Here is a 13,991-nt window from a genome sequence, read left to right on the forward strand (position 1 = left end):
CTTTTCCTTTTTGTTTTGATTGAGCAATGATGAACTAAACCCCCATTTCATTAGGGGGAGGAGCTCTATTGTAATCCTAATGAATGAACTTCTTCTTCTTCTTCTCAATCCTCTTGTGTATCTATAGGATATCTTCTGTTTTGATTGAGATTCACTCACTCTGGAAGGGGGTTTGAGTCAATTGAATGCTTGTGTGAGTCTCAGAATGGGAATCATAAGCATTAGAATTGGAGCTCTATCCTTCACAATTCTCTTGACTAACACTATTCGGGAGGAATTGAGGTCTTGAGAATTTGTGTGGCTTATGGATAAGAGAATGCACTTAATCTCTTCTCATGATAATAAGATCAAGGAATTGGCAAGATTGATTGTGATTAGAGAGATTGGATTGCCAAGGAATTGGGATCCAATCAATTACAATCCGCCATAGATCTACTCATATGATTGAGAAGGAAGTTGAGACCCATTTGATTCATGATGGATTATGATATCTCCAATCCCTAATGAATCGTTCTCTTTGATTTTCTTCAATTTAGATTACTCTGAATTTACTTTAATTGCAATTGTTTACTACTTCCTTTAGTTTTTCCAGCACCCAATTTCCTTTTACAATTCATGCAATTTAAGTTTCATCACCATTTATATTCTGCCCTTTTACTTTCTTACAATCTAAGATTCAAGTCATTTACATTTCTTGCAATTTAAGATTCAGCTCATTTAAGTTTCTGGCACTTTGAGCTTCTGTCCATTTACTTTTTAGCATTAAATTCTCTAGTCCTTTACTTTCCAGCATTTCTATTTCAATACTTTACATTTTGCTGCTTTACTTTCATTGTGAATTTACCTTCTGCTCATTTAATTTCACCAAACTCTTCCAAATATTAGCTTGACTAGACTAATCAGCCAACTAAAATTGCTTGATCCATCAATTCCTGTGGGATCGACCTCACTCTTGTGAGTTTTACTACTTGATGCGACCCGGTATACTTGCCAGTAGTTTGTGCGGATGCGATTTTCCGCTATCATACGCGTCAGTCACACGTACGCGTGGAGACTGATTGTGCTCTATGCACGAAACCTGCATGGTACCATGATAAGCGATATTTATCATGCCGATATAGAATTCAATAATGGATATAATCGTGAGTATAGTCTAATCGACATTCAAACTTCGCATCAAACAATCCTACAATCTATAACCGAGAGTACTAGTCCCCCGAGTCGTCCTCCCTTGGAATTGCTAGAGCATGCATCTTATCGATTAGGAAGCCTTGTTGTGGTTCTTTTGAAGGTTTAGCAAAATAAATGGAAAACAAGCAATCAATTTTTTTAGAAGACTTGGCCTAGGGTTGGCATTAGAAATTCTATCCTTATAGTCCCGTCAATGATGACAACAATTAGGCCTTGCTTTATTTAGTTAACCCCTAGGTATAGAGGAAAATCAAATGAGAGTAACTAACTTGAGTCACAAGTCCTAGTTTTCACCTTAGGGAAATCTAGCTTTAGTGCACTCCAAGTCAATTAGCAATTTCTAATTCCAAATCAACAATTGACATAAACTATTCAACTCTTTCTAATGACTCAAACCCTATGCCAAGTAAGAAACTTTTACTCCATAACTAATGTTGGCATTTTATCAAACAATTGATGAGCAAGGAAAAAAAAGCATAGTAAAAAAATGAGAAGGAAGTAGAATTGAAAGTGCTTCAACACAAGGAACTAACAACAATTAACAAAGAACAACAATGGAAATGAGCTTCTCAAAAAATTGAAAAAATCCAAAACTACAAAGTTGAATCTAGGATCTATGAGGATTGAGCAATTACAAGCACTAATTGAGATTGGAGAAGAAGATCTATAACATGAACAAATGAATTGAGAATTGCAATGGATCTCACCAAAGTGTGATTGGAAATTCAGAAAATGGATGAAGATGAACCCTAATGAGAGCTTGGAATCTCCCTCTCTCTCTCTCTAATCAAGAGTGTAACTAACAAATAGCCAAAAAAATCTAGAACCATCTAAAAATGAGCCAAAAGTCCTTAACCCTTCAACCCTTGGTCTTCTTAAGCTCTTCCCACCAAGGCATTTCCCCCAAGATGAGATCTCCAACTGTCTCCACGCCCAGGTCACGTGACTTCTAAAAAAAAATCATGTTCGAGCATCGGCGCGTACGCACAAAGCACGCGTGCGCGCCACTGGGGCATCTTGCAATGTGAGCGGAGGCGCAACGTACGCGTGCGCGCCCATGGGGGTTATGGCTTAGCCGCTACACAAGCCGGCTCGTGGCTTGGCTTCTGGCTTTTGACTTCTAGCTGCGCAATCCACGCGGGCGCGCCAAGTACGCGCACGCGCCCTTGCTGAAGTTTCCAAAGCTCAATTTCTCATGCTCCTTTCCTTCGCGCCCATTCTCCTTCTCTCTTCCGGTTCATCCCTGCCCTATATTCTGAAACCACTTAACACACAGGTCACGGCATCGAACGGCATCAAGAGAAGATTAGAAATGTATCTAATTTTGTGCAAAATAAGCATGTTTTCATCCATGAGGCAAAAGTTAGGAAAGGAACACAAAGTCTTGTATTTTCATATGAAAAGCGTGTGGAATCATTGATAAAACCCCTGAAATCAATACAAGATAAACCCTCAAAATGGGGTTTATCAACCTCCCCACACTTAGATTCTAGCATGTCCTCATGCTTAGAGAAATGCAAGAGAAACGCAAAAGATCGAAGGATAATAGAGGTATAAGACTCATGAGGTGCAACCTAATTACGTGAATGCAACTACGACTAGTGCTACCATCTACTTGGTTAGGAACAAATCAACCTTCCTAAGATATATGCAAGCATATAGGGCACGGTGGCGGTCAATATATGGGATTCACCAATTTTTGAGCATCAAGTGCAATATATGCAACTTCGCATGAAGCATGCTCGTGAGAGCCGGGAATCATGAATTAGAGCCTTCAAACCCTCACCGAAAGTGTTTACACTCTATTCGCTCGAGTGTCTAGGGTTGATTCTCTCAATTTTCTCCTAATCATGCTTTCCAAGATTTGTTCCTCATCTAATCAATCAACATATATTTCCTGCATGCATACATCTATCATGAGGTCTTTTCTTTGGTTGTAATGGGGCTAGGGTTAAGGTAGGATGCATATATGGTTAAGTGACTTGAAATTTGAATCTTTGATAAGCTTTAAACTTTCCACCTAACCTATGACATCCTATACAATTGAGTTCTAATCTAACTACCCATTCTTCACTTTTTCACATACTCATGTATTTTCTTTTTTTTTTTTTTCACAACACTTGTGCATTGATCTTATTAAGCTGCACTTTGCTTTAGGGCATTTTGTCCCCTTTTTATTCCTTTCTTCTCTCTTTTTTTTTTCTTTCTTATTTCTATTTTTTTCTTTCTTTTCATATTTTTTTTCTATTTTCTTTTTCATTTGTTTTTCTCATTTTATCAATGCATAAGGTTTTACATCTGACCAATACATGAGTATGTACCCAATTCCCAATATTTTCAATAACAATACAAAACTGCCCCTTTTATTCCCCCAATGTCCCAAGGTTTCCACGCTTGAATGATACTCACACACACACTAGCCTAAGCTAATCAAAGATCCAAATGAGGACAATTATGGTTTTCCGCTTTAGGCTTGTAATGTGCTAATTTAAAGAACAAGTGGGTTAAGCGTAGGCTCAATTCTTGGCTAACAAGGGAAGATAGAGGGTAAGGCTATTTGGTAGGTGGGCTAATGAAGTGATGGCCTCAATCATATAAATGCATGAATACAAGGAATAATGGATATATAGACTCAAACAAAGCAAGAATTACACTCATAGAGAGAAAACAATTGCACACAAGAAGGAGAATAAGTGACTATAAGATGTAGCCACAAAACAAGGCTCAAAGCTCACTAGCTTGTGTTCTTAACTCAAAATTCATGTTCTAAAATATAGTTCTTCAAGCAAGTTTGGCATCAAGATATTCAAAATTGGCAATGTCAAGGTTGCCCCAAAGTATTAGTTTCCTAAGAGAGAGTTTCATTGTTCCAACCAAGTAAACTTATCATGCAAATGATATCAAAGAAAACCTAATCATGCAACCTATCCTACTACAAAGGCGTTCAGAAAATGAAAATTTATTTGGGTGTTACCTACGGAGATCGGTCGGCCGACCTCCCCACACTTAAAACTTAGCACGGTCCTCCGTGCTAGAGGTGATGCGCAATGGGTGGCAATGGCCGAGTCCTGAGTGTCCTTCATCTCTGTTATCATCGGTACTTCCGCTTGAAGTTGTGGTGGATGTGGAGATATCTGGCTCCTCCATGGGTGGGGTGACAATGCTTAGAAGTTTCTTCACGTGAGCATATCGGCGTTGGTTACGCCTCTCATAACGGTCCAACTTCTTGTGAAGGTCTTCAAGGCGTTGGGTGGCTGATTTTTGTGGCGTGGATGATGTAGTGGTGTTGCGAGTTGGTGTGGGCAGTCCAATGTCCTTGGTGACTTCCGGAGGCTTGAAGCACCTCTTGGTCGGAATAACATCGCCCTCGACCGGGATTGAGGTCCTCCTATCCTTAATCTCTCGGTGGACGCCGGCTGCCGCCACTAATTCGGTCACCATAGCGGGGAATGGTAGATTTCCCTTGACATGAATGCGCCCCATGGATTGGCGAATGGCATGCGAAATGTCGACCGGTTTCTTGGTTAAGATGCACCATATCAATAAGGCAAGCTCGGCGGTAATGGATGACCCATGGGTGCTTGGGAGCACGTAGTGAGCTAGAATTTGGGCCCATGCCGTGGCTTCTTGAGTGAGGAAGCGTGCATCTAAACCTTTTGGTCTTTGCTTTATGGTCCCCCGAATCCAACATGCTTCGGGTGAGGCAATTACGCGGAGGACTGCGTTCCAATCGAACTCACGGTCGTCGCATGCTGTCAAGACTTCTTGATAGGCGTCATATCCATCCGCTAACGGCCCAATCCCAAGGACTCCTCGGATGGCTTCCACTGTGATTGACACTTGCTTCCAGTGCACAAAGATTGATGTGAGAAGGGGTGAGTGGTAGTTGGTGTAGAATTCCACCACCCATGATAAATTGACCTCCTTGGGTTGCCTCAAGAGGAACCTCCATTGCCTCCGGTCAATGTGTGGCATCACTATCGGAGTGAGGTGGGCCGGGAGGACTAGAAGAGGCTCTGGGTGATAATTCCTTTCAATCATCCTTGAGTAAACAAGTTCGCAGTAGCGGTTAGGGAACTTGTTCGGATCCTTCGGAGGGTTGTCCTTCTCTAGAACATCAACGGGGCCCTTAGCCTTCTTTAGGAGTGGCTTGGCCGTTAGTTCCTGGCGTGCTCTATTGGATGCTGGCTTCTTCGGGGCTTTCCCGTTGCTCTTTTTGATGACCATCCTATGATAGTAAAGAAAGGAGATAACATCAAACCCAAAGAAGCGTAATTGAATATGATTATGCAAATGAGAAATTGTGCCGTGAGAATATGGGTATCTTTATTACATGACAGCTGCAACATGTAACGAAGATAACATGTGATGAGCAAGGCAAATCATTGGCATGTGGTATAGGGGTAGTGTAGGCATGCAAGGAAAAGGCATGAGAAGCATACACCCTCAAATACCAAAAGTGGGAAGCAATTTATGGAATGGTGAGTGGGTGGATTGTAGAATGTGAAGGTGCACCCAAAAGTGACTAGTTAAGAAGCAAGAGTCACAATGAGTTCAAAAAGTGTCATGTATGCATTTCTTCAAACACTTGGGGTGCATCCTTTTGTAGTATGTAAATAGATTGGGGGGGGGAGCAATGTAACATTCCACAAACCAACATTAATCACTACAATGCACAGTGGTTATAAGAAAATCATGCAACACATCTCATCCATCAATGCAAGAGAAGTTATGACCCAAGTGCCTATGAAGAGTTAAATGGAAAAGGAGCCAAAAATACCCTAAAGAAGTGAGGGGCTCAAAAGAGGGGGGGAAAGAAAGAGACTACCTAAAAGAGAATGAAATTAACTGACTAAGAAGCAAAAGAGAGAAGTAGAGCAAGAGGGGAGCCTAGTATAGTACCTTGAGAGAGATGGAAAAGGGTATGTGGGAGGAAGTTGTGGGTTGGAATGATGGAGAATGGAGGGGGCAATGTAGGGGCCACCGGAGGTGGGTGGTCGCCAGAGGTGATGGTAGGGGGTGGTTGTTTGAGAGGAGAAATAGTAGTAGGTAAATGGGTAGTAGAGGAGGTAAGAAGAAAAAGGGAGAAGAAGAATGAAGGGAGCAAGTGTGCTCCCCATTATGTTTACGTTGGCCACCCACGCGTGCGCGGCATGGGCGCGCAAGCGCAAGGAAGCGGGGTGGAGTGATGGTGCGCGCGCGCAGCAATGTGATTATGCTCCAGGCTTGAGATGGGCTTGGGGTTGGCTTAACTCTCTGGAATATATACCAGGATTGCACAGGGGCAAGGGACGCGTGTGCGGCATGGGCGCGTACGCGTGCCTCGCGTTGCGGGCGTGTGGGCGCGTTGGCGCCTAGTGTGTGCACGCGGCAGAGGTGGTGGGCTGGTGGCTTAGTGCAGGTGCGAGAGTGGCCTAACTCTCTGGAATATGTACCAGGAGTGCACAGGGGCGATCGACGCGCGCGCGCGAGGTGTGCTAGCGCGTCGATCTGAGGATTTGTCAAGGAGTGCGTACGCGCCCTGTGCGCGCATGCGTGAGCGGCCTGTGCCTCAGGCATGGTGCGGGCGTGAGAGTGGCCTAACTCTCTGGAATATGTATGGAGGGGTACTTCTTGCAATCCACGCGTTCGCGCACATCGCGCGTCCGCGTGGATGGTCGGAAATGCTTCATGGGCGCGTGCGCGTTAGGTGCGCGCACGCGCGGAAGGGTGCCTTTTTCAAAGTTGCATGCTCTCGCACCACTTTCAGCATTCCAACCCTCCAAACAACCACTTTAGGTACTATAGAAGGATGTTTTGACATGATAAAGTACCAAATGAACTCAACAAATGAAACAAAATTTGAAACGAAATCTAGCTACAACTTCATCGATCACCTAGCTACCAAACATAAAGTCAAGTAGTAAGCAAGTATCAATCAAAGAAGAATTCAATGGCTATGTACAAATGGTAGATCTTACCATGGTGGGGTGTCTCCCACCTAGCACTTTTGTTTACCGTCCTTAAGTTGGACGTCCACTAGCTCAAAGCTTTTGTTCAAGAGATGCATCCCTCAAGAGGAACACTTCAAATTCCTTGGAGTTCTTTCTTTGCTCACCATGGTACAATTTGAGACGGTGTCCATTCACCTTGAAAATGTCCGGACTTGATGGGTGGCGCAAGTGATAGACCCCGTAAGGTTCTACTTTCTCTACTTGGTAAGGTCTATCCCATCTTGATCTAAGCTTTCTGGGTAGTAATCTCAACCTTGAGTTGTAAAGGAGCACTAGGTCACTGGGTCTAAATTCCCTTCTCCTAATGTTCTTGTCATGAATGGCTTTCATCTTTTCCTTGTAGAGTCTAGAATTGTCATAGGCTTCTAATCTCAAGCACTCCAGTTCCGCCAATTGAAGCTTTCTCTCTACTCCGGCTCCACCCAAACTCATATTGCATTCCTTTATGGCCCAATAAGCTTTGTGTTCGATTTCTACCGGGAGATGGCATGCTTTACCATATACAAGTCTAAAAGGGCTCATGCCAATGGGTGTTTTGTAAGCCGTTCGATATGCTCAAAGTGCATCGGAGAGTTTAGCGCTCCAATCTTTCCTATTCGGCTTCACAATCCTTTCCAACACATGTTTAATTTCCCGGTTAGACACCTCGGCTTGGCCGTTTGTCTGAGGGTGGTAGGCCGTGGCGACTTTGTGTATGATGCCATACTTTCTCATGAGGCCGTCCATTTTTTTGTTGCGAAAATGGGATCCTTGATCACTTATGATTGCTCTTGGGGAGCCAAAACGACAAATGATATCATTCCTCACAAAAGAATAAACAACATGGGCATCATCTGTCCGGGTAGGGATTGCCTCCACCCATTTTGACACATAATCGACAGCTAACAAGATGTAGAGAAAGCCATTGGAATTTGGAAATAGTCCCATGAAGTCGATTCCCCATACATCAAAGATTTCACAAAAAAGCATATTTTGTTGGGGGATTTCGTCCTTCTTAGAAATATTTCCAAACCGAATGCATTGGGGACAAGATTTGCAATAGAGGGAAGAATCTTTGAGAAGGGTTGGCCACCAAAATCTGCAATCAAGGACCTTTCTTGCCGTTCTTTGGGGGCCGTAGTGGCCACCTCCTTCGGAAGGATGGCAAGCGTCCAAGATTGCTTGGAATTCGGTTTGAGGTATGCACCGTCGCACTATTTGGTCTGCTCCACACCTCCACAAATAGGGATCGTCCCAAACATAGTATTTGGATTCGCTTTTCAGCTTATCCTTTTGATGTTTGTTGAGATTGGGAGGGAAGGTGCGTGAAACCAAGTAGTTTGCTATTGGGGCATACCAAGGAACTACTTCTGAGATTGCGTGCAAACTATCTAGAGGAAAGGAGTCATTGATAGGAGTGGTGTCGTCATTTGTGTGTTCGAGGCGACTTAGATGGTCTGTCACTAAGTTTTGGGAACCACTCCTATCCTTGATCTCCAAGTCAAATTCTTGTAACAAAAGCACCCAACGAATTAATCTCGGTTTTGATTTCTTTTTGGCCAACAAATACTTTAGTGCCGCGTGATCCGAGAACACTACTACCTTGGAACCAAGAAGATAGGCTCGGAACTTGTCCAAAGCAAAAACAATATCTAGGAGTTCCTTCTCGGTAGTAGTGTAGTTGGATTGGGCTCCGTCTAGTGTCTTTGAAGCATAAGCTATGACATAGGGAATCTTACCCTCGCGTTGTGCTAACGTGGCTCCTATCGCATAATTCGAAGCATCACACATGATTTCAAATGGTTGAGCTCAATTCGGTCCTCGCACAATAGGAGCTTGTGTCAATGCCACTTTAAGTTTGTCATATGCTTCCATACATTCCTTGCTTAGCTCAAATTCAGTGTCCTTTTGCAGTAGTCGAGAGAGAGGTAGGGCTACCTTGCTAAAGTCTTTGATGAATCTCCGGTAGAATTGATGAGCGGATAATTTATACGCTTTTTGACATTGTTTTTAGTATGTTTTTAGTAGGATCTAGTTACTTTTAGGGATGTTTTTATTAGTTTTTATGTTAAATTCACATTTCTGGACTTTACTATGAGTTTGTGTGTTTTTCTGTGATTTCAGGTATTTTCTGGCTGAAATTGAGGGACTTGAGTAGAAATCAGATTCAGAGGTTGAAAAAGGACTGCTGATGCTGTCGGATTCTGACCTCCCTGCACTCAAAGTGGATTTTCTGGAGCTACAGAACTCGAAATGGCGCGCTTCCAATTGCGTTGGAAAGTAGACATCCAGGGCTTTCCAGCAATATATAATAGTCCATACTTTGGCCAAGAATAAATGACGTAAACTGGCGTTCAACGTCAGCCTTCTGCCCAAATCTGGCGTCCAGCGCCAGAAAAGGATCCAAAACCAGAGTTGAACGCCCAAACTGGCACAGAACTTGGCGTTCAACTCCACAAATGGCCTCTGCACGTGCTACACTTAAGCTCAGCCCAAACACACACCAAGTGGGCCCCGGAAGTGGATTTATGCATCAATTACTTACTCATGTAAACCCTAGTGACTAGTTTATTATAAATAGGACCTCTTACTATTGTATTTGACATCCTGGATTGTATTTTGATCCTGTGATCACGTTTTGGGGGCTGGCCATCTCGGCCATGCCTGGACCTTCACTTATGTATTTTCATACGGTAGAGTTTCTACACTCCATAGATTAAGGTGTGGAGCTCTGCTGTTCCTCAAAGATTAATGCAAAGTACTACTGTTTTCTATTCAATTCATCTTGTTTCGCTTCTAAGATATTCATTCGTACTTCAATCTGAATTCGATGAACGTGACAATCATCATCATTCCCTATGAACGCGTGCCTGACAACCACTTCCGTTCTACCTTCGACTGAATGAGTATCTCTTAGATCTCCTAACCAGAATCTTCGTGGCGTACACTAGAATGATGGCGGCATTCAAGAGAATCCGGAAAGTCTAAACCTTGTCTGTGGTATTCCGAGTAGGATTCAATGATTGAATGACTGTGACGAGCTTCAAACTCGCGATTGTTGGGCGTTAGTGACAGACGCAAAAGGAGGGTGAATCCTATTCCAGCATGATCGAGAACCGACAGATGAATGGCCGTGCTGTGACAGAGCATGTGAGCATATCTTTCACTGAGAGGAGGGGATGTAGCCACTGACAACGGTGATGCCCTTGCATAAAGCTAGCCATGGAAGGGAGTAAGACTGATTGGATGAAGATAGCAGGAAAGCAGAGGTTCAGAGGAACGAAAGCATCCCCATTCGCTTCTCTGAAATTCCTACCAATGAAGTACATAAGTATCTCTATCCCTATTTTATTATATAATATTCGAAAACACCATTATCACTTTATATCCGCCTGACTGAGATTTGCAAGGTGACCATAGCTTGCTTCATACCAACAATCTCCGTGGGATTCGACCCTTACTCACGTAAGGTATTACTTGGACGACCCAGTGCACTTGCTGGTTAGTTGTATCGAAGTTGTGACAATTATGAATTAAGATCAAAGCACCAAGCTTTGGAGCCATTACCAGGGATTGTTCGAGCCTGGACATCACAATTTCGTGCACCAAGTTTTTGGCGCCGTTGCCGGGGATTGTTTGAGTTTGGACAACTGGCGGCTCATCTTGTTGCTCAGATTGGGTAACTTTCTTTTCGTTTTCTTTTTAAAAAATTTTTCAAAAAAATATTTCAAAACTTTTCTCATCTGTTTTCGAAAAAAAAAAAATTTTGTTTTCAAAAATTTATTCAAAATTTTTAAGAATGAATTCTAGTGTTTCATGAAGCATGCGAAGCCTGGCTGGCTGTAAAGCCATGTCTAAATTCTTTTGGACTAAGGCTTCCAAACCATCAACATAGAGGCAAGTTACTTGGATAAGTAATGAGCAGTATATTCTCTTATGTTGCATGCTGAAGCTTGGCTGGCCATTGGCCATGTCTAGTATTTTGGACTGGAGCTTTCATTGAAAGCTTGGCTGGCTAGTGAGCCATGTCTAATTCCTGGACTGAAGCTTTAGACTAACATGGCAAGATTCCTGGAATTCATATTAAAAATTTTGGAATCCTTATTTTCCTTTTTCAAATTAATTTTCGAAAAAAATACAAAAAAATTAGAAAATCATAAAAATCAAAAATACTTTTCTGTTTCTTGTTTGAGTCTTGAGTCATATCATAAGTTTGGTGTCACTTGCATATGCATCTAGCAATTTTCGAAAATATCATGCATTCATAGTGTTCTTCATGATCTTCAAGTTGTTCTTGGTTAGTCTTCTTGTTTGATCTTGATGATTTTTTGTTTTGTGTCTTTTCATGTTTATCATATGCATTCTTGAATCCTTAGTGCGTAAGCATTAAAGAATTCTAAGTTTGGTGTCTTGCATGTTTTCTTTGCATTAAAAGTTTTTCAAAATTGTGTCTATGATGTTCATCTTGGCATTCAAAGTGTTCTTGGTGTTCATCTTGACATTCATAGCATTCTTGCATGCATTCATTGTTTTGATCTAAAAATTTCATGCATTGCATAATTTTCATGTTTTTCATAAAAATTCAAAAATCAAAAAAATATCTTTCCCTTTTTCTCTCATCAAATTCGAAAATTTGGATTGACTTTTTCAAAATTTTTTAAAATCAAATTGTTTCTCATGAGTCAAATCAAATTTTCAATTTGAAAATCTTATCTTTTTCAAAATCTTTTTCAAAAATCAAATCTTTTTCAAAATTCTTAGTTATTTTCGAAAATTAAAAAAAAAATATTTTTCAAAAATATTTTTCTTATTTTTATATCAAATTTTCGAAAATAATATAATCAATTAATGTTTTGATTCAAAAATTTGAAGTTTGTTACTTGCTTGTTAAGAAAGATTCAAACTTTAAGTTCTAGAATCATATCTTGTGATTTCTTATGAATCAAGTCATTAATTGAGATTTTAAAAATCAAATTTTTTTCAAAACTAATTTCAATCATATCTTTTCAAAAATATCTTCTTATCTTATCTTTTTCAAAAATATCTTTTCAAAATATCTTTTCTAACTTCCTAACTTCTTATCTTTTCAAAATTTGTTTCAACTAACTAACTAACTTTTTGTTTGTTTCTTAACTTTTTCAAAACCACCTAACTAACTCTCTCTCTCAATTTTCGAAAATATCTTCTCCCTTTTTCAAAAAATTCTTTTTAATTAACTAATTATTTTTATTTTTATTTTCAAAAAAAAAAAATTTTCGAAAATTTCTAACATTTTTCAAAAACCATTTTTCAAAAATCACTAACTCTTTTTCAAAATAATTTTCGAAAATTATCCCTCCCCCATCCTATTCTACTTATTCATTCATATCCTAACATCTCATCTCACATCTCTTCCATCCGTACAGTTGTGCTTCTTCCTTTACATCACATTCTTTGTCTCCCCCTCTTCCTCCACTCACACAGGGATCCCTATACTGTGGTATAAAGGATCTCCATTATTATTATTATTTTTCTGTGCCTTCTTCTTTGTCATATGAGTAGGAGCAAGGATAAGAACATTCTTGTGGAAGCAGATCCAGAACCTGAAAGGACTCTGAAGAGAAAATTAAGAGAAGCTAAAATACAACAATCCAGAGAAAACCTTTCAGAAATTTTTGAACAGGAAGAGGAGATGGCAGCCGAAAATAATAATAATGTAAGGAAGATGCTTGGTGACTTTACTGCACCTAATTCCAATTTACATGGAAGAAGCATCTCCATTCCTGCCATTGGAGCAAACAACTTTGAGCTGAAACCTCAATTAGTTTCTCTGATGCAGCAGAACTGCAAGTTTCATGGACTTCCATCTGAAGATCCTTTTCAGTTCTTAACTGAATTCTTGCAGATATGTGATACTGTTAAGACTAATGGAGTAGATCCTGAAGTCTACAGGCTCATGCTTTTCCCTTTTGCTGTAAGAGACAGAGCTAGATTATGGTTGGATTCTCAACCCAAAGACAGCCTGAACTCTTGGGATAAGCTGGTCACGGCTTTCTTAGCCAAGTAATTTCCTCCTCAAAAGCTGAGCAAGCTTAGAGCTGATGTTCAAACCTTCAGACAGAAAGAGGGTGAATCCCTCTATGAAGCTTGGGAAAGATACAAACAGTTGACCAAAAAGTGTCCTTCTGACATGCTTTCAGAATGGACCATCCTAGATATATTCTATGATGGTTTATCTAAGCTATCAAAGATGTCACTGGACACTTCTGCAGGTGGATCCATTCACCTAAAGAAAACGCCTGCAGAAGCTCAAGAACTCATTGACATGGTTGCTAATAACCAGTTCATGTACACTTCTGAAAGGAATCCTGTGAGTAATGGGACGCCTATGAAGAAGGGAGTTCTTGAAGTTGATACTCTGAATGCCATATTGGCTCAGAATAAAATATTAACTCAGCAAGTCAATATGATTTCTCAGAGTCTGCATGGAATGCAAGCTGCATCCAACAGTACTCAAGAGGCTTCTCCTGAAGAAGAAGCTTATGATCCTGAGAACCCTGCAATAGCAGAGGTGAATTACTTAGGTGAACCTTATGGAAACACCTATAACTCAACATGGAGAAATCATCCAAATTTCTCATGGAAGGATCAAAAGCCCCAACAAGGCTTTAATAATGGTGGAAGAAATAGGTTTAGCAATAGCAAGCCTTTTCCATCATCAACTCAGCAACAGACAGAGAACTCTGAACAAAATGCTTCTAATTTAGCAAATTTAGTCTCTGATCTATCTAAGGCCACTGTAAGTTTCATGAATAAAACAAGGTCTTCCATTAGAAATCTGGAAGCACA

General features: G+C 40.8%; 1 non-coding gene across 1 annotated transcript; it reads right to left on the reverse strand.

Moving 5' to 3' along the window:
- Window positions 1-13,230: 13,230 nt before the first annotated feature.
- LOC148578453 (small nucleolar RNA R71) lies at window positions 13,231-13,338 on the reverse strand. The gene has a single exon (XR_015903512.1). It is a non-coding gene; the product is annotated as a small nucleolar RNA R71 (small nucleolar RNA).
- Between the last annotated feature and the right edge of the window lie 653 nt (window positions 13,339-13,991).

This window comes from Arachis ipaensis, chromosome B1 (genome assembly GCF_059453495.1).
Source record: "Arachis ipaensis isolate K30076 ecotype BB chromosome B1, ASM5945349v1, whole genome shotgun sequence".
Lineage (NCBI taxonomy): Eukaryota > Viridiplantae > Streptophyta > Magnoliopsida > Fabales > Fabaceae > Arachis > Arachis ipaensis.